The sequence below is a fragment of the Schistocerca cancellata genome, chromosome 5, assembly GCF_023864275.1.
Source record: "Schistocerca cancellata isolate TAMUIC-IGC-003103 chromosome 5, iqSchCanc2.1, whole genome shotgun sequence".
Classification (NCBI taxonomy): Eukaryota; Metazoa; Arthropoda; class Insecta; order Orthoptera; family Acrididae; genus Schistocerca; species Schistocerca cancellata.
In genome coordinates this window covers 375,396,257-375,417,952 of record NC_064630.1, presented here as the reverse complement: position 1 = coordinate 375,417,952, position 21,696 = coordinate 375,396,257, and the positions used below count along the sequence as shown (strand labels likewise).

The window sequence follows — 21,696 nt, the reverse complement described above, 5'->3', positions numbered from 1 at the left end:
TAGGGGGGTGCCATTGGTTACACGTCTCGGTCACCTCTTGTTCGCATTGACGGCACTTTGAACAGTGGACGTTACATTTCAGATGTGTTACGACCCGTGGCTCTACTCTTCATTCGATCCCTGCGAAACCCTTCATTTCAGCAGGATAATGCAGTACCGCATGTTGCAGGTCCTGTACGGGCCTTTCTGGTTACAGAAAATGTTAGACTGCTGCCCTGGCCAGCACATTCTCCAAATCTCTCACCAATTGAAAACGTCTGGTCAACGGTGGCCGAGCAACTGGCTCGTCACAATACGCCAGTCGCTACTCTTGATGAACTGTGGTATCGTGTTGAAGCTGCATGGGCATCTGTACCTGTACACGCCATCCAAGCTCTGTTTGACTCAATGCCCAGGCGTATCAAGGCCGTTATTACGGCCAGAGGTGGTTGCTCTGGGTACCGATTTCTCAGGATCTATGCACTCAAATTGCGTGAAAATGTAATCACATGTCAGTTCTAGTATAATATATTTGTCCAGTGAAAACCTGTTTATCATCTGCATTTCTTCTTGGTGTAGCAATTCTAATGGCCAGTAGTGTACATATTGGAAGTCAGCTATCTACTTGAAATAACTTGTCACTTGCAACAGCAGTCATGAAGTTTTAACTATCATTTCTTGAAGACTCAAGTTGCGACCAAGAAACTGGTCCTTATCTACACCTTCATCGTTAAATACTACACACATTTCCCATCTATGGATGACATGGCAGCCTTGGAGCTTACTTGTAAAAGACTTAGTTCTGGTTTCTGAGAAAACGTTCGACCTCCAGAATCACCTCCTCTTCATTCTGGAAATGCCTGCCACGTAATGGTTTCTTTGTATGAGGAAAGAGAAAGAAGACCGTGAGTGCTGTGTCAGCAGAGTGCGAGAGGTAAGGCAACCGAAGGAGCTGCATTTGTTACTGTGTCCTGTGCAGAAAGAGCTGGGAGCAAAAACATCCCCTTTGACGGTTCCCTTAACCTAGCCAAAGGATTTCGACAGTATGTTCCTGTGACGGTTTGCCCCGTACGGGCATAATTTGATATCACTACGCCATGGAAATCCCAAAAAAACATTACCATCTTTTCCGATGATGGTTAGATACACTAGGTGACAAAAAGTAACCGGACACGTGGCTGAAAATGACTTAAAAGTTCGTGGTGCCCTCCATCGGTAATGCTAGAATTCAATATGGTGTTGGTCCACCCTTAGCCTTGATGACAGCTTCCACTCTCGCAGGCATACGTTCAGTCAGGTGCTGGAAGGTTTCTTGGGGGATGGCAACCCATTCTTCACGGAGTGCTGCACTGAAGAGAGGTATCGATGTCGGTCTGTGAGGCCTGGCACGAAACATCCCAGAGGTGTTCTGTAGGATTCAGGTCAGGACTATGTGCAGGCCAGTCCATTACAAGGATATTATTGTTGTGTAACCACTCCGCCACAAAAATGGTTCAAATGGCTCTGAGCACTATATGACTAAACATCTGAGGTCATCAGTCCCCTAGACTTAGAACTACTTAAACCTAACTAGCCTAAGGACATCACACGCATCCATGCCCGAGGCAGGATTCGAACTTGCGACCGTAGCAGCAGCGCGGTTCCGGACTGAAGCGCCTAGAACCGCTCGGCCACAACGGCCGGCACTCCGCCACAGGCCATGCGTTATGAACAGGTGCTCGATCATGTTGAAACATGCAGTCACCATCCCGGAATTGCTCTTAAACAGTCGGAAGCAAGAATGTGCTTAAAACATCAATATAGGCCTATGCTATGATAGTGCCACGCAAAACAACAAGGGGTGCAAGCCCCCTCCATGAAAAACACCACCACACCGTAACACCACCGCCACCGAATTTTACTGTTCGCACCACACACGCTGGCAGATGCCGTTCAGCAGGCATTCGCCATACCCACACCCTGCCATCACATAGCCACATTGTGTACCATGATTTGTCACTCCACACAACGTTTTTCCACTGTTCTATCGTCCAGTGTTTACGCTCCTTACACCAACCAACATGTCGTGTCCCTTCACGTTTCCACGTCACTATCACAGCGGAAACAGTGGATCTAGGGATGTTCAGGAGTGTGAAAATCTCGCGTACAGACGTATGACACAAGTGACACCCAATCGCGTGATCACGTTCGAAGTCCGTGAGTTTCGCGGAGCGCCCCATTCTGCCCTCTCACGATGTGTAATGACTACTAAGGTAGCTGATATGGAGTACCTGGCAGTATGTGGCCGCACGATGCACCTAATATGAAAAACGTTTGTTTTTGGGTATGTCCGTATACTTTTGATCACATAGTGTATTAACTTTTTGCGGCAGTTGTGAATCCGCAAGTTCCCACTGGTTGGTTTGCCCCTTTGTCTTGGGGTCACAGTGACTCCTCTAGTTCGGACATCCGAGTATACTATATGCGTTAACAAGATATTCTTGGCGGTGGTTTATCTCATCGATCACTGTTCTAAAATGTCAGAAGATGAAGTCGTAATAGCTTCGAAATCGATGAAGTCGTAATAGCTTCGAAATCGATGAAGTCGTAATAGCTTCGAAATCGATGAAGTCGTAATAGCTTCGAAATCGATGAAGTCGTAATAGCTTCGAAATCGATGAAGTCGTAATAGCTTCGAAATCGATGAAGTCGTAATAGCTTCGAAATCGATGAAGTCGTAATAGCTTCGAAATCGATGAAGTCGTAATAGCTTCGAAATCAGAGCAAAGAAATTGAAACAATTAAATCAGCTGAGTGGAATAAAAGTAATAAGAGAATAACCTATATAGAGAGGCAGTGAAGTATTTAGATCTTGAGCTTGTCTTACCTTATGTATGTGGCAGAGATTTCTTGCCGCAATGGAATAGACATTGTCGTGCAGAAATATCCAATCTTCTCCAGTTTTGATAGGCATCATGTGAGGGTATATGTAATGTGTATAAAGATGTGTCTGTAGTACCTCCCACGCGTTAGTTGTCCAACAGAACGCAACGTAAACGTTCGCCAGACCTTACGTCCATCGACTTCAGTTTTTTCCGACACTTCACTCCTCGATATTTACCGCCGGACATGTCGCCTCCATTTCATCCTGTGGAGTCAAGAACGTGATTAATCGGAGAAATCTCTCAAAACACCCATAACCAGCAGTCCACTTCCATATACTGTCGAACAAATTCAAACCTAATAAATTATTTTCTCCATTTTGGTTGACGAACACCGCAGCTGTTTCCGTAAATTACACTGTAGGAAATAATGCAACTAGCCCCAAGTTTTCTTGAAATGATTTTATTATGCCATTGCTGGTTTTGGGCGTGAGCTCATCGTCGGATGATAGCGTTGACTTCTTGCAAGTTTTACACTTGTCCTGCATCCTGCATAGATTACAAAAGATTTTACATTTGCCCTTAAATTTTATCAAATTTTCTGTGAGTACATAGTTTTACAACTACATATGCAATATACATTGTGCAATGTATATAGTACATATGTGTAAAACTATGTAATCGCAGAAACTGTTAAAATTTAAGGGGCAAATGTAAAATGAAAAATCTTTTGTAATCTGTGCATCACAAAAATTTTGTTATCTGTGCATCACAAAAATTTTGTTATTTTTAGGATACTTGCAAGAAGTCAACGCTACCATCTGGCGATGGGCTCAGGCCTGAAACTAATAATGGTGTAAGAGAATCATTTCAAGAAAACTTGTGGCTGGTTGCGGTATTTCTTACAGTATAGCAAACCTTTTTACGCCGATGTACCTTTTACGATTGTAGCCACATGCTTCTGCAACGGGGACCGCTACCCAATAGCGCACGGTTATAATAGAACGAATCAGATTACCTCATGTTTTTTAAGGTAACTGTTTCGATTGAATATGTTATTCTGGCTCCATGTGCCGCTGTAGCCAACATGCTCCTCGAACATCGATGCCACGTCCACTGCAGACTTTCCACCACCGTACTGACAGCGTCATCGTATGTACCCATCCACTGCATATGACGTAAGACACGAGTTACACCCAGCATCACGAGAATTCGCTGACACACAGGCTTTGAGAATTGAAGTACACCTTCGAACTTTTGGGTATACGTTTCTCTAACACAGGCAGTAATTCATCCGCCAAATTTCGGTTGAGCGTAATATAATTCATCTCGAAGGCAACAGTTTCAGGAATCTGTTTACTGCAAACGTCTTGACGTGAACATAAAGAACCAAGGGTCTGCTGTGTTTTGTGCACCTCCCGGAGTGCGAAGCTAAATTATGTACTGTCTTGCTGATAGTGTAGCCCGTATTTACAAAGGAACCGATCTTTAGTAGTATACATCCATATAATTTACTGCCGTGTCTGTTGTGGACGGCTACGAAAAAATACGGTAATATATTTTTCATGCGACGCGAAGAATATTTTGGTTAGCTTAATTTACCCTGAGAAACTGTGTAGAAAAATACATTCGTGCACACCGTTGCGGCAGTTTAGTGTTAACGCGAGACCGTATATCCAGAAGTAGGCAGGTTTATCGTGCATTGTGATAACCTGCTTACTCAGAACAGCTGTGGGCGTTTAATGGCACAGAGTCCTCTCCTTCGCCCTGACTTTGCGCCCCTGGTTGTTGCTGATCTGCTTTGCATGATAATGTTATCCAGAAAGCGTTTATCATTGTTTGTGCTACTCCATTGGATAAAGAGCGAAACTAGAGAAGTAGGTAACCATTCCTGTTAAGCTACCCCTTCTGAAATCAGTCGTTCTGTTTATAATTCTTCGAGAGTGACTTAGTCATCACCATCAGTAGATACAATTTGCATAAATTAAGATAATTAATATTCACAGTAAGACGGCAAACCTTCGCCCGGTTTTTGTCTATTTATTTATTTAATTCACCTGCTTCACAAGTCGCGAAGGAACGACATTCACCTAGCCACTATCCATTGTTGCGCCGCACTGATGCAACAATATAGTGTGGTTTATGTCGGTTACTTACCCCACTTCACCACCTATATCGATCGCCCTTGAGGACACAACAAAGATAGTGACATAGTTCCGCTGTAATATTTGAAAGAGAGAACCATTTTAACATTCCACGATCTAATCATCGAAAACGAGGTATTTGCTTGTCTCTTACAGAAATCATGAGCCGGAAGAGGCACAAGTTAATCGACGGAACGCATGGGACGGTATTCTGTGCTTCCATTTGCAGAATGTCATTCATACCTGTCTCACAACAATACACGGTCCAGTCACATTAATGTGGCAGCCGCCTATGTTCGGCGTCAACGTCCAATAACCAGTTGCAGACTGCAGGTGGCACCACTAACATTGGCGTGTATGGAAAGCGTGTCGCGGGAACGCGGAAAACAATGCAAATGTTGTCGTAATGCGGAAAATGTGCTATTTATATGACGTCTAAAATGGCATAATCATTGGCTTTCGTGACAAGGGTGGAAACATTTCCGAAACGGCTGAGTTTGTACAATGTTATCTGAAGCCGTGGTTACAGTACACCTTGCATGGCGAAATAGAGCTTTCCAAAATCGGTGCCGAGGTTAACAGTGGTGAGAGTGAGATGACTCTCATTATGGCTCGTTATGAACCCACATGAGCGTAGAAAGATGAACTTCACACTTGTGAAAAAGCACACCGGTAGATATCACGTAGAGCTACGAAACAGTGGGGTGTTGATTACTACGTTTCACCCGTCTATCCAAATAGTCCGGAAATTTTCTATGGATGAAGATCGTATTATTTAGCGGGCCAGTCAAGCTGCGATATAGTGGCTGATTCTCACGGCGGCGGAGATAGGTACAGGCGGTTAGACGTGCAACTGTTGAGCAACGGACTGCCCAGATGAACCAGGGGGTTACCAACAGTGTGTCCTCGGCGAACGATGCTGCGTATTGATCTACGCAACAGGCGCCTTGTTCTCGCACCCGTGCTGACTGTTATTCATTGGCAATGAAGGCTGGAATTTACACGTAAATACCGCAACTGAACATATATTGAGTGGCGACAGATGGCCTTTCCAATTAATCACGCTTTTGTGCTCCATCGGACAGATAGCCGTTGGGGTATACGACGTGAAAGCCAATACCCTTCATCAGTCGCCGTAAGGGTCCAGTCAGGGAGCCGTCTCTGAGTGATCTCGTGATTCTGGAAGATACATTGGATAAAAACAAGTGCGCATCTATCCTTGGGATCTATGTCCCTTCCTAGACGCACTTTGTTCCTCCTCAGTTCGATAGCATCTACCAGCAGGACAATACGACGCGTCATGCAGCTCGCAGTGTACATGCGTGGTTCGTAGAGCACCATGGTGAGTTTACCGTCCTCACACGGCCATCAAATTCACAGAATTAAAACGCAATCGAGAATGTGTGGGACCACCTCGATCGGACCGTTCACACCATGGATCCTCAGCCGAGAGTCCTAGCGCAGCTGACGACGGCACTGGATTCGGCGTGGCTACACGTCACTGTTGGTACTTTCCAGAATATCACTGACCCTCTTTCCGCACGTCTCGCAGCGGACTGCGCTGCAAAAGGTGGTTATTAGCGCATTTGGCAGATGGTCACATTAATGTGACTGAACACAGTAGCACAGTACGTTGCTATAAATGTCCCCCGTGATCAGCGTCACCCCTACCTCTTCAAAGCGTTGTTCCCCATGGAAATGTGTGTTACTTAAATTGCATATAGTTTTACTGCTCGTCTGAGGTGTCGTAAACACTTGCAACTTTACACGCCGTTCCTTATTGGCACTGTTGCAGAACAAGACTGTGTTCTTGGTGCACAATCTGTCGTAATTTCCGCTCTTCAGCAGTCTTCACATATTCGTAACTTGATCCAGCATCCACAGACTTCGTCATGGATTACTGTTGGATACGTTACTTTAAAGTAACGCAATTGACATTTTTCTGAACATACGTATACATTAAATTAGTTATCATTGTATAATTATTTACGATCTAGCACCTCTGCGTTTACTTCAACTGCTGGGCCGCTGGAATACTTCGGCTGCTTGTAAGATATGTTTCGACAGGATACCAAAGTTCAAAAAACTAGAATACAAGAACGATGTCTGATCCAAGTCATAAAAGCTTTTTTTCTCCGGGTTTAATTTCTCCTCGTGATTGTGCCACGAAGATATTTCTTTTATTAGAGCACTCACGAACTGGCGTGGTTAGACTAGTAGCAATTCAGCTGAATCCCGGCAGATTCCAATAGCTCTCCGGTAGCTAAATCGTGTAAGTAATATTTATAGTGTTATTGTATGAGGATAGTGGTAGTTTTTTGAGAAATTGTGAGAAGAGACCTTCTGTTTTACAAATAGATTTATCGTTTCTCAAAATATTCGCCATTAAAATTTATACACTTTTTGATACATTCAAACTAATTCTGGAAACACTTTTTTCCTCTGTTACTTGTACCTTAAAAACATAGTTGTGGAGGTATTCAAAAGCTTATTGAGGTTATGGAATTTTACTTCTATGCATTTTTTGTTTGATACGAAGGAAAAAAAGATGGGTTAGCAATAAATCAGGTGAATACGAGCAGCGAGGTAGTAATTCCACGTTTTCGTCAAATAACACTGTTCTACAAAAAAAACCTTTTTTTCTATTTCTGATAAAAAATATTGCCATCCCAGTTGTATTTTGAGTGCTGAATTGAAAACTGTTTTTGGTTTTTTTCTGTCAGGGATAGTTTATGAGTAATCGCAATTTTATTTCTCTTTTCAGTTTATGATATAGTGCAGCAAACGTGAGGTGAAATTCGACAAACAAATGCACATCTTTATGATGTTATAAGTTCATCACATTAATGGAGGGTGGGATATAACATATAACACAGTAACATTTGTGTATACACTTTGAAGCATTAATTTGACATGAGAACTTCCAGAAAATTGACAAACAATGAGCCACTGCCTTGTAGTGCACATCACTTTTTTTCTCTTGTATTGTGAATCTTTCTTCTCTCGAATGATATTCCAGCAATAATCTGCTAACATAGAAGGTACCCACTTCCCTTCATCGCGCCTTTCTATGGTAGAAATGTCTTTATGGAATCTTTCCCCATGTTCATCCGATACGTCACTAAAACTCTCTGTGAAGTAGTCCAGATGAGAGTCCATCATATGTACCTTCAAAGACATATTGCACCCCAAATCCTGATATGCTTTGGTCATATCCTTCACCATTGCTTTGTAGTTAGTAGCTCTTCTTCTTCCGAGGAAGTTTTCCGACACCATCTTGAAACAGTCTCATGCGGTTTTTTCTTTATCAGTTAAACATGCATCAAAATTTGCATCTTTCTGCAGCTCCCTGATTTGTGGGCCCACAAATACACCTTCCTTTATTTTTGCAGCTGAAAGACGGGGGAATTTGGTAGCTAGATATGCAAACCCACAGCCTGTTTGATCCATGGCCTTCACGAATTGTTTCATCAGGCCAAGTTTGATGTGAAGCGGTGGAAGTAGTATATATTCAGGAGCTACCAGACTTTCACGTTGTACATTCTTTTCGCCAACTTTCCATCTTTGCCTAGGCCATTTCTTTTTCACGTAGTGAGAATTTCGGTCTCGACTATCCCACTCGGAAAGAAAACAGACATACTTTGTGTAGCCTTGTTGCATTCCCAGTACCATAGCAATTACCTTGATAACTGCACATATTTTCCATTTGTGTTCATTGTATTTTAATGGATTTAGCATCCTTTGTACGAATTCGTAATTCTCTTTTGTCAAACTAGCGAAATCTACTGGAACAGAGGGTACTTTATTTCCGTTATGGAGCAAAACACCCTTCAGACTTGTTTTCGATGCATCTATGAAAAGTCTCCACTCCTGTGAAATATAAATGAAGTTCAGCACGTTCATCAGGCCAGCAACGTCATTGCAAAATGTCAGTGCTTCGTCAGTTGAAAAATAAGAAATAAAGGCATGTTCTCTGTGCCTGAACACACTGATTTTAGTACTTTGGTGCAGTAAATTATACTCTTGTTATCTTGAATCAAGCAGCTGTGCCTTTTGTTTACTTAGTCCTAGATCACGTACTAAATCACTTAAATCTGCCTGTGTTAACAAATGTGGCGATGACTCACTTGTGCAGTGATATAAAGAACCATCATCTGTGATTTCTTCAGTACTACTTATTTCACTGTCACTCGGAATTTGACCTCGAGCTCTTGAAGGTACTGGAAGGTTGTCGGAATGTTGCACTGGCATTCTCGCTGAAGGCAGATCTGGGTAAACAATGCGCCTCTTCGACTTTTTGTTTGTAAAACCCTGAATTTTTGTTAGACAGAAATAACAATCAGTAACATCGTCCTTAGGCTCCCTCCATACCATGGGAACAGCAAACAACGCCACATTCTCTTTACCTTTCCACCACTGAATTAGTTTGCAGTAACTTGTAGCACAACAGAAATGTGGTGCCCATTCTTTATCTTGATCTGCTACCTCTACTCCAAAGTAATGTTTGTATGCTTTCTTCATGACTGAAGAAATTTTCTTCCTATTTCTGGCAAAAGTGAACTTCCCACAGATGTAGCAGAAGTTGTCCGGCTTATATCGACATCCACGACGTGGCATTTCTGCAAATTTAAAAATACCACTTTGGTAATACACCTGTATTAAATTAATAGTAGGGAACTAGAGGAACGCTGATGTGTAAAAACAAGCAGTCGTTTTACCTTCAGCACCAGGCTCAATCAGTATACACACAGGAACTAAAAAATTCAACCGTGCTCGGAAATATGACAGTTACTTGTCAGCCAAAACACCCACTCGTTAAGACTGACACAAATTGCGGCTAACACCACTGTTGTAAACTCGATGCACCTGCCCCTAGGAGGCAAGAAGCTTTACTGCCGAGGCAGCAACCGGCTGTCGCCGTTCGAGTTAATGAAATGTTTCAGGTGGTCTTAATGACATAGGTGTGGTGGGGGATTATCTAATGATGTCTGATTCTTCCCACCTGCTGTTGCACAAGAAATTATCACGTTCTATCACTACTGGATGCGGCAACATACCGGTATTTCTCTATAACGTCTCTGTGTTTGCCATGAATTGTGAATGTACATATATATACATATTACATAAAAAGTATCCCTGACAACGATATTTTGTTTACATATTTGAATTTCCCAAGGTAAAATGGTCTAGAAGCACATACTTTAATATCAGAAATAGAACCCATGTCGAACAGTGTAATCCATTGACGTACTGTATGACAGCTTGACTTGAAGAATGACGCGAGGTTTTTGGTTGTTTTTCGTGATTTCATCGATGGCTTGTAACAAGCAAATTATTTCCCGTTCATTGTCAACCCTTCTTCTAAACAAGCAACGGTCGCGGCATGGCCAGTGTAATAAAGGAAACAAGCTATTAACTTCTTCGAGGCGCTCTGCTATTAGATCACTTTTATTGATTTCGGATAATTTTGCGTCGCCCAAATAGTTGATTGCTCCTTAGTTTCCGGCTCGTACGAAATCTACTTTCGGGGTAAATAGCAAATAGTGTTGCATACTGTAACGCAATATTTTTTTTTTCCTTTTTGTAGAGAGTACATTTGTTTTCTTCGAGTATCACTGTATTGCCCAGCTTAAATTATTCTTAGCCTTACCTAAAAATAAATCTAGTTGCTACCTTTATTCTGTTTCTAAGATATTGAAGCAAAAAACTCCTCCGCTTCTCGCCTTGGCCGCTCAGTACTGTAAATATCGCAAATAACTGGTTACGAAAAGTGGTGGATACTAGAAACAGCCTATCCTAAATAATGGTGTTACTTGCTTCCCGTAGTTCCAGACCAGAATGTCTACTTGCATAGCACACATCAATAAGTAGACTGTTTGTATTTGGGGTCTTGCAACATCTCGAACTAATCTGGATGGCATTAATACTAGCATCATTTACACAATCCAAATACCACCGAGTCTATTATAGCTCGGAATAACCTTCGACAACAACACCAAAAGAGAAAAACAGTCATCATTCTCAGTAGACACATTGCTGGCTATAGATTAGCTGTGAACTGTGAATAACGATCGATGCAATTACCGATCCAACAACTATACATTAAAGATATCTATCAAATACTGTTTGTCCCAATTCAGTACTGAGTTGTCTGGAACAAATATTAGTGTTGCATGTCACGGTTTCGTCACTTCTTTGCGAAACTTGGAAATACTAAAAAAAGGAAAAGATTTTAATTGAAACAGAGATACTGAAACAGCAATTGTATCCAATTTAACCGAAAGATATTTACTTTTCTGTCATCTGTTAGCAGTTAGATTGCTATACACAGCCGACAAGTTTACCCAGTCGACTCAAAACCCAAAATTCAGCTGTCTTAAAAAGAATCATTCTGATCATGAGTAGAAATTAAACGAAAGCAAGGGAACAGGGCTGATTGTATGTTATGGCCGACAATTGGTTCTGCAGCCGCCCAGTTTTGATGACGTGGTCTTTCTGTTGCGTCCATGACGCGTAATCCAACATTCCATAGTTCAGACGATTTGGGAGCGCCTTCCTCCCCGGTGAACGTCTATAGATATGTAATGAAATTTACACATCAATTCACAATAAATGAAAAAAAAAACAATTTACATAATTTAGACGAATTTTTATTACTATTCAGCGTAACGTTTCTCTGTATATAAGATTGCGCACATACCCTTGTTTCGTGACGCGTTTTTTTTTTTTTTAATTTTGGCCCGTTTTAAACTGCCATGACCATGGAGACGTCAACCTAATATCGTGTAACACGTATTAGATACCGAAGAGCTAACAGAATGCAAGGATGTTGAGTGCTACATTTCAACCCTCTTTCCAAATGGGCATAGACATTCTCTATGGATAAAGATTGGGTTATTTATCGGGGCAGTCGAGGTGCGATGGAGTGCCTGATTGTTAAACTAGAAACCTATGCCTGCAGATCTGTGAATGCGGCTGTTGTCATTGTCGACGATAGGGATTTCCACAGCATAATCATCGTGAATATGTAGAAGGAAAGACAATCTTAATCGCTGAGAATGTTAAAATGAACGTCCTGGTTCATGTTCACGGTAGCCCAACTAAGTGGACCCACGTATTGTTACGGAACAGATTCCGAAGACATCACGGAACCCCCTAAAGGCTCAGCGATACAGATCAAGCACTGCATGGTCGATGCATAATTTGAAAAGAGGGCAAAATCGCAACTCATCGGAGCGCTGTACACACGCTTCTAGTTAGCTGCTGTCCAGTTTCTGTTTCGTTTGGCCCATTGAAGACGTGCTGCTGGGCCATGGCCTTTTACTAGGTACTCGACTTCAACTGTCCATGGCAAAAACATCCTTAGCAATGTTTGCTCGGAAACTGGTTAACCGGGCCTGTATTCACTGGCGGCAGCAGTTCCAGGCAAGTTTGTAGCAGAGTGTAACTGGCAAGAGTCGACTCTCGTCTCCAGGTCCGCAACTGGTTGTCTAGTGGCTAGCGTTGTTGCCTCTGGATCACGAGGTCCCGGATTCGATTCCCGGCCGGGTTGGGGATTTTCTCTGCCCGAGGATTGCGTGTTTGTGTTGTCATCATCATCATCATCATCATCATCATCATCATCATCATCGACAGTCGCTAGATAGTAGTGTGCGTAGATTGGCTGGGGCTGATGACCGCTATGTTGAGGCCCCACATACCAAACATCATCTCGTCTCCGGTCCCTGTCGATTACATCGCTTTTCATACACTGTGTTTACTTGGCTGGGTGTAGTTCACTAGTCGTTATAGAGACGTAGGATATTCCGCGATGATGAACAAATGTGGCAGCTTTATTAACGCTTTGGTTACAGGCACGTCCAAACACGGTAGCTCATTTCTGTTGTTCTGTCGCTGGCTTCGTCTCTGATTCCACGTAATCAAGTGTTCCATACACACCATTTCACTGCCATGACTTAGGTCAATGGTTGAGGGTCGCATGACTGCCTAGTACAGTGGTCGTCAAATTTTTTTGTTCAAGAGCCAGTACTGAGATAGTGGAAGGACACCTTGGGCCGCAAGTGTACCGATCTTATTACTAATTTGTAACCTGAATGAGTTAGTATGGTGCGAGTACCCAATAGACTATCTATATTAAGGGCGCGATAACCTGATCGCTGGCCTCCAGGTACCCACTTTAAAAGGAGGCACCATTCGGAACACTTTTGTTTATTGCTGTCACCCTCAACAACCCCATTGTAATACTACTGTAACTACCGAAGGGGTGTCATGTTGCCTGTTTGAGGGACTGATTAATTGATTAGTAACAGCAGTTGTATTTATTTCTTAATGTATTATGTGAGATGAGACACGATCTCACAGATGTACTAAATGTTTTGAGTGCTATTTTTGTTCTACTCATTGTGCTGTAACAGGCTTAATTTGATTTCATGTTCTTTGTTACAAATATCCGCATTTGAAGTTGACCGTGTCTTTAAGCGCATTAACGAATCCATACATGTTACTTAGGTTTGAAATCTGTGCTATAGCAGCTACTCAGCATAAATTGCGCACACCCATGAATCGTCAGCAAAAAACAACGAAGCATCCCTCCCCTCACATCATCTAACCCGGAATGACCGCATTAGTTATCGCTTTGTCCGTAACTTAAGTGGCCAACTTATCTGGCGGCTGCAATGTAAATTACAGCTAAACACATCTCATAATAATATTTCTGTCTCTATATTTTTGTTACTGAACAGCAAAACAACAGTGTTAAGAAGCTCTTAATGTTAATTGCCGTTTTTGGATTCGGCTCTTAGTCGCTAGATGCGTATTACTGTAAAATATTGTTGCGAACCACGGGCCGCACAAATACATGGTTCGGGTCGCATGCGGCCTGCGGCCCACAGTTTGACAACGACTGGCCTAGTTGTCTACCGTGTACAGGGCTCCAAATCGATCAGTGTTCTTTTTTAAGGAAGTGACTAATATTTTGTCCGATGGGCTTGCAAACATCGTTACCCTATAGACTTAAGGCTGCAAAAGTAAAATTATCCAAGAATGCAAGTTCCAGTATTTCCCAAGTTCATACTTTAAAAAATTGATCTTTAATCGCTATAGAATTTGGGCGTACTGGTAATCGGTCTTCATGACGCAGGACTCGATAGACACACGCGTCTCAGCGCGGAATGGTGTACGGTGGTACGGTGAAGTGAAGTGCCTCCTGGTAGAGAGGTGCGCTGTTCGGTGAGAGTCACAGCTGTGGAAGCAGCGCGGTCGTAGCATGAGGCGAGATCGACGAGACGTTCGCAGCCGGCCGTGCGCGCCTCCGCATGAGTGGGCTCAGCGCAGAAATGGCTGTCCACGCGTGGCGGGCGAAAGCTATCGCTTCCCGCGCTCTAAATATACACGCCATTTGCGGTTGCGCCTGTCGCTAGTGAAGGCCACGCGTCGACGGCGCTCTGCGCGTCGCGTCTGTACGTGTGCGATGGAGACACGTGTGTCAGCGCGGAATGGTGTTTTCGTTATTAGGATTTAGCCATCTAGAGCATAGATGGAGCTGCGTGGTTTACCTAGACCCCAGAGAGATGAGAGCGGTTGAAATAATTATCGTCCAGTTGTCTCACGGACGTCTTCGTCTAATATTTTCGAAATAGTAATGTACTCAAGCATAGGCGTTTGCAGAAATTTCTCCAGAATGGAAAGATTCCAGAAGTTCTATTTATGATACAACTCATTAGTTGAATTTCAGATTGTGCCGTGCCCGAAGAAATAAATTTGACATGAAGTGCACAAAGCTAATTATGTCTAAATTTTTTAGGTAGGTAGAGTCATTTTCTTATATTATTATGGATCTACGTAACCTTCGAATACAACCACCAAATTCGTCGGTAGAACACTCTCTTAACAGTCTAGGACTCAACCAATATGGCCTTCATCCTCTTGGTTTGTCACGTTATTGTTTAGCACGACAGAGTGGATTACAGAACTCGTAACTCTGTAACTGGATGTTGCGCTAGCTTGCACCCCATATAATTTAACAACTATATAGTTTAAGAAGGTCCAAACACCCCATGTAATTTAACAGCCATATAGCTGAGGAAGGTCCAAACACCGTTTCGACCTTAATATTTAACCATTTCTTCATTTCGTTAAGAGCAGAAATTTTTATTTTTTTCTGTATTTACGCCCACAGATGAAGTATAGGTGAATGTACCTACCGCATAGATTGGCCGTATTCTTCACACTCTACTACAATCGGTCTGTCGTGAAATCTGAAAGTAGTCTCTGCAAGCCTTGATGCGTCACTTGCAAAGTTACGGTTGAGATTAAGATGCGCGCAAGCGAATTGGCTTTCCTTGTGGAAACTGGGGACAGACGCCGGCCAGATTAATGCAACCATGTTTATACTGTGCTAGATGCTGGAGCACACTCTTTTTGTTGCCCATTAAGGGCTGCACGTGGAAGCGCCAAGAGAAGATTTGTTCTCAATTTCGGTAATTTTCTGTAGAGATTCACGTTCCCTAAGATTGAAGAACAACCCTGGAACCGCTGCTACGCCAAGAGAACGGATAATTGGCTTGAACAACCAAACAATGTAGTTTTTACTGAAGCCGCCGTGTTACTCCCTGCATGCGGCTGAGTAGAATGAGAGAGAATCATTTCTATAAATATTCTGAAATTAAGAAAGTTCACTACATACTCCAGGAGGGAGCAGATGCTCCCTCTTGGTCCCCTTTCAGAAGCCTATGTATTCAAGAGTAGTCTCACATTTGAGCAAAAACAATTTGCTTAGCACATCGCAGTTTGGGTTAAAGAAGGTTGTTCGACTGAGAAAGCAGTTTATGCATTCACACTCCAAGTGAAACAAGCCTTACATAGTAAAATACCAGTTCTTATTCTTTGTGATTTTTTTCCAGTGGGTTTGATTGCGTAGATCATGTTCCTTTTTCAGACGTTTTTATGGAGCTGTTGGCTTCACAAACAATTATTTTATATAATACTTATCATTGGCTTCACAAACAACTATTTTATATAATACTTACCAAACAGAATGAACAAGAATTTTAGTGACTACGGAGAGATCACGAAGGAAATCACACAGGGTTTGTTTTGTGTTTACTCCTATTCCTTATATATATGTAAATGACCTCCCACTTAACATTAAGCAGGCATAATTCGTGCTTTTTGCAAACGATACTAGTGTTACAATAAATCAGATTAGAGGGGAAGCAGCAGAAGAAATTGTCAGTGTTGTTTTTCAAAGAATTTACTTATTCTCTGAAAATGGGATCTCCTTTCATTTTGAGAAAACATACTGTATTTAGTTCTCTGCAGTAAACAGTCGTATCCAAAATTGATGTGGCACATGTATAGGTGGCAGTAAACAAAATGGTTTTTCAGTGTACGTATTCATGGAAACTTGAACCGGAAGAAACATATTGCAGAGGTGCTCAATTGAGTACGAACTTCGATACAGTTCAGGCTTAAATACAATTCGCGCTGTTGGATCCGTAGTAAGACGATGTTGTCGTCATCAGCGATGATTGCAGGGTGGGGTGAGCGGCGCTGCGCTCTGACGTAAGTAATCTTCCTGCAGCGGCGGCGTGTGGAACCGCATGAGGGCGTGTCTACGTCGGCGTCTCTCATTCGTTGCCGCGTGGTTTTATAGCGAGATACCAACTTTGACATAGGACTTCGTGCTTCGGACGACGCCACAGGACTCATCACTTAGAAATAACATATTGATCACAAAAAACGACCCCCTGTGGGTTCGGGGGTTAGAATAGGCCCGCGGTATTCCTGCCTGTCGTAAGAGGCGATTAAAAGGAGTCTCAACTGTTTCGGCCTTTAATGTGATGGTCCCCATTGGGGTTTGACCTCCATTTTTCCAAATTCAACAGAAGTACGAGTCTTTTGGGGAAGGACACCTCGGTGACATCCCCGTTCACGTCACTCCCCATAAGTCCTTAAATTTGGTCCAGGGGATTATCTTTCATAAAGATCTTCTTCTACAGCCTGATGACGAGCTACGGGAGAACCTGGCACGACGAGGTGTGCACATTGTCTGTCGTGTCTTTAGGGGGCCCAAGGATAATAGGATCGCTACCGGTGCCTTCATCCTGGCCTTTGAGGGTGACTGCTTGCCTGAGAAGGTCAAGGTCATGATCTACCGGTGCGATGTCAAGCCCTATGTCCCGCCCCCTATGCGATGCTTCCAGTGGTGGAAGTTCGGACATATGTCCTCCAGATGCACTGCCAGCCCCACGTGTCGTGATTGTGGACGACCTTCACATCCTAAAGTTCCATGTGCTCCGCCTCCCACCTGCGTTAACTGTGGGGAGCATCATTCTCCCTGCTCGCCAGACTGTGCAGTGTACCAAAGAGAGCGGAAGATACAAGAAATTAAGACCCTGGACCGTTTAACTTACCATGAGGCAAGGAAGAAGCTAGAACGGCTCAACCCCACATCTATGTTGAGGTGTTATGCTGCTGCAACTCTGCCGCCACCAGTTCCTGCAAAGACTCCCTTCTCAGTTGGCCCACAGAACAGTAAAGTTACGCCTGCCCCACCGCTGGTAGGGGCCACTCTCTCTTCCACTGCTCTGAAAACACCCGGTTTGGGAGCAGTGGACCCCGAACAACTGGGGACATCCATCCCCACCTCTCAGCCGGAGAGGCACCAGCCTCCTTCGGCTGCTCAGCCGGAGGGGCAGGAGCCTCCTCCGGCTGCTCAGCCGGAGAGGCACGAGCCTCCTCCGGCTGCTCAGCCGGAGAGGCACGAGCCTCCTCCGGCTGCTCAGCCGGAGAGGCACGAGCCTCCTCCGGCTGCTCAGCCGGAGAGGCACGAGCCTCCTCCGGCTGCTCAGCCGGAGAGGCACGAGCCTCCTCCGGCTGCTCAGCCGGAGAGGCACGAGCCTCCTCCGGCTGCTCAGCCGGAGAGGCACGAGCCTCCTCCGGCTGCTCAGCCGGAGAGGCACGAGCCTCCTCCGGCTGCTCAGCCGGAGAGGCACGAGCCTCCTCCGGCTGCTCAGCCGGAGAGGCACGAGCCTCCTCCGGCTGCTCAGCCGGAGAGGCACGAGCCTCCTCCGGCTGCTCAGCCGGAGAGGCACGAGCCTCCTCCGGCTGCTCAGCCGGAGAGGCACGAGCCTCCTCCGGCTGCTCAGCCGGAGAGGCACGAGCCTCCTCCGGCTGCTCAGCCGGAGAGGCACGAGCCTCCTCCGGCTGCTCAGCCGGAGAGGCACGAGCCTCCTCCGGCTGCTCAGCCGGAGAGGCACGAGCCTCCTCCGGCTGCTCAGCCGGAGAGGCACGAGCCTCCTCCGGCTGCTCAGCCGGAGAGGCACGAGCCTCCTCCGGCTGCTCAGCCGGAGAGGCACGAGCCTCCTCCGGCTGCTCAGCCGGAGAGGCACGAGCCTCCTCCGGCTGCTCAGCCGGAGAGGCACGAGCCTCCTCCGGCTGCTCAGCCGGAGAGGCACGAGCCTCCTCCGGCTGCTCAGCCGGAGAGGCACGAGCCTCCTCCGGCTGCTCAGCCGGAGAGGCACGAGCCTCCTCCGGCTGCTCAGCCGGAGAGGCACGAGCCTCCTCCGGCTGCTCAGCCGGAGAGGCACGAGCCTCCTCCGGCTGCTCAGCCGGAGAGGCACGAGCCTCCTCCGGCTGCTCAGCCGGAGAGGCACGAGCCTCCTCCGGCTGCTCAGCCGGAGAGGCACGAGCCTCCTCCGGCTGCTCAGCCGGAGAGGCACGAGCCTCCTCCGGCTGCTCAGCCGGAGAGGCACGAGCCTCCTCCGGCTGCTCAGCCGGAGAGGCACGAGCCTCCTCCGGCTGCTCAGCCGGAGAGGCACGAGCCTCCTCCGGCTGCTCAGCCGGAGAGGCACGAGCCTCCTCCGGCTGCTCAGCCGGAGAGGCACGAGCCTCCTCCGGCTGCTCAGCCGGAGAGGCACGAGCCTCCTCCGGCTGCTCAGCCGGAGAGGCACGAGCCTCCTCCGGCTGCTCAGCCGGAGAGGCACGAGCCTCCTCAGGCCTCACTCGTTCGGAAGGGGTCCCTTGGGGGAGTCCCTTCCAAGGATTTTACCAGTGTCTCGCAAGACGCTAGCCAGTGGCTGAGGAAGCCACCAGCTGCTGGTCGAAGGGCCTCACGCTCTTCCTCTGTTCCAGGAAAGCCCTTCCAGCATGCGAACCCTCCTCCCAAAGACAAGAGAGAGAAGAGGAAGCTCTCTAAGAAGCCTAAGGACCCAGTGGTTCCCGCGCCAACGCTTCCTGTCAGCTCAGCCTCTGAAGGTGAGGTCGAGCTCTTTGCGTCCCCTGATGACCTCAATCTCACCGTCTCAGAAACGATGGCTGTTACGACGTCAGTCACTCAGTCGGTGGCTCTGTGACTCTGTGAAGCAATTTGCTTTTTCAGTACCTTAATGCCCTTACAGGACACGCTTTGTACAATCCTCCAGTGGAATTGTGGCGGTTATTTTAGCCATCTCCCTGAGCTACGACAGCTTCTAAGCATGACACCTGCTTTCTGCATTGCCCTCCAGGAAACCTGGTTCCCAGCAATGCGGACCCCTGTCCTTCGTGGATACAGGGGTTATTACTGCAACCGTAGCACTTACAATAGTGTGTCAGGTGGAGCCTGCGTGTATGTCCTTACCTCTGTATATAGTGCTCCTGTGCCCCTTCAAACATCATTGGAAGCTGTGGCTATCCGCGTAAGGACTACCCAGGACATAACCGTCTGCAGTGTCTATCTCCCTCCAGGTGGTACAGTCTCCCTGACCGAATTGGCTGCACTTGTCGCCCAACTCTCCACGCCTTTTCTTCTCCTGGGGGATTTTAACGCCCACAATCCCCAGTGGGGTGGAACGAAGGTTACTGGCCGAGGCAGAGAGGTCGAGAATCTCATCTCCCAACTCGACCTCTGCCTCTTAAACACTGGCGCTGCCACACATTTCAGTGTGGCGCATGGCACGTTCTCGGCCATAGATCTGTCGTTGTGCAGCCCAGGGCTTGTACCATCGGTCCACTGGAGAGTCCACGAGGACTTGTGTGGTAGTGACCATTTTCCCATCTTCCTTTCACTACCACAGCGTCGCTTCCTTGAACGCTCGCCTAGATGGGCATTTAGCAAGGCAAACTGGGACACGTTCTCCTCTGCTGCCACTGTTGAATCTCTCCCCAACGGTACCATCGATGTGGCGGTTGAGACACTGACTGCAGCGATTGTTTCCGCTGCGAAACGTACCATTCCTCGTTCGTTAGGGTGCCCCCGGCGAAAGTCAGTGCCTTGGTGGTCTCCAGAGGTCGCTGACGCCATTAAAGAACGTCGGCGGGCTCTTCAGCGACATAAGCGGTACCCGTCTCTGGAGAACCTCATTTTATTCAAACGTCTCCGTGCTCAGGTCCGGAGGCTTATCAAACGGCGGAAACAAGAGTGATGGGAGAGGTACGTTTCCAACATTGGTTCCCGTACTTCACCCTCCCAGGTGTGGATGAAGATTCGGCGCATCTTTGGATTGCAGTACTCTACAGGTGTCCCAGGGCTTACCATCAACGGGGCGGTATCCACCGATGCCGATGCAATCGCCGAGCATTTCGCACGCACTGTGTTCGGGCCTCTGCGTCGGGGGAATTACCCGCCTGCGTTTCCCGCGCTCAAACGCCGGGAGGAAGGCAAACGGCTTTCTTTTGCTTCTCGCCACCCTGAGGCGTATAATGCCCCATTTAGTTTGTGGGAACTCCAGAGCGCCCTGGCACAGTGCCCCGATACAGCCTCTGGGCCAGATGGCGTCCACAATCAGATGCTCAAACACCTGTCCCCGGACTGTCAGCGATGTGTTCTTGCCATCTTCAACCGCATATGGGGCGATGGTGTCTTTCCGTCGCAGTGGCGAGAAAGTACCATCATTCCGGTGCTGAAGCCTGGTAAGGACCCGCTTAATGTGGATAGCTATCGGCCCATCAGCTTGACAAATATTCTGTGCAAGCTACTGGAACGTATGGTGAGTCGACGGCTGTGTTGGCTGCTCGAGTCTCGGGGTCTTCTGGCTCAGTGCCAGAGCGGCTTCCGTCAGGGCCGCTCCACCGCCGATACTTTGGTCTTCCTTGAGTCTGCAATCCGCACTGCTTTTCCAGGCGCCAACACCTCGTCTCCGTCTTTTTCGACCTCTCCAGAGCGTATGACACGACGTGGCGGCACCATATTCTCGCCACGTTGCACGGGTGGGGTCTCCGGGGTTCTCTCCCCATTTTTATTCAGAATTTTTTATCTGTTCGGACATTCCGCGTTTTAATTGGCACATCCCATAGTTCACTTCATATCCAGGAGAACGGCTTTCCACAGGGCTCGGTATTGAGCGTGCCCGTTTTCCTTGTGGCCATTAATGTCCTTGCAGCAGCAGTAGGGTCGTCTGTCTCACCCACGTTATATGCTGACGATTTCTGCATCTTTTTCAGCTCCTCCACCATTAGTGTTGCAGAACGTAGGTTGCAGGGAGCCATACGCAAGGCGCTGGCGTGGGCCCTAGCCCATGGGTTTCAATTTTCTCCTGCGAAGACTTGTGTTATGCACTTTTGTCGGCGTCGAACTGTCCATCCCCACCCTGAGCTTTATCTTCAGGATGCCATGCTCAGGGTTGTTGACACTTACCATTTTCTGGGATTGCTGTTCGATGCCCGGCTTACTTGGCTTCCACATATTCGTCAGCTCAAGCGTCAGTGCTGGCAGCATCTGAATGCCCTCCTCT

General features: G+C 46.3%; 1 protein-coding gene across 3 annotated transcripts in view; it reads left to right on the top strand.

Annotated features, from left to right (window-relative positions):
* Positions 1-21,696, top strand: part of LOC126188992 (tyrosine-protein kinase Abl) — a 469,368-nt gene that overhangs the window by 265,744 nt on the left and 181,928 nt on the right. The gene's annotated exons all lie outside the window — the stretch shown is intronic.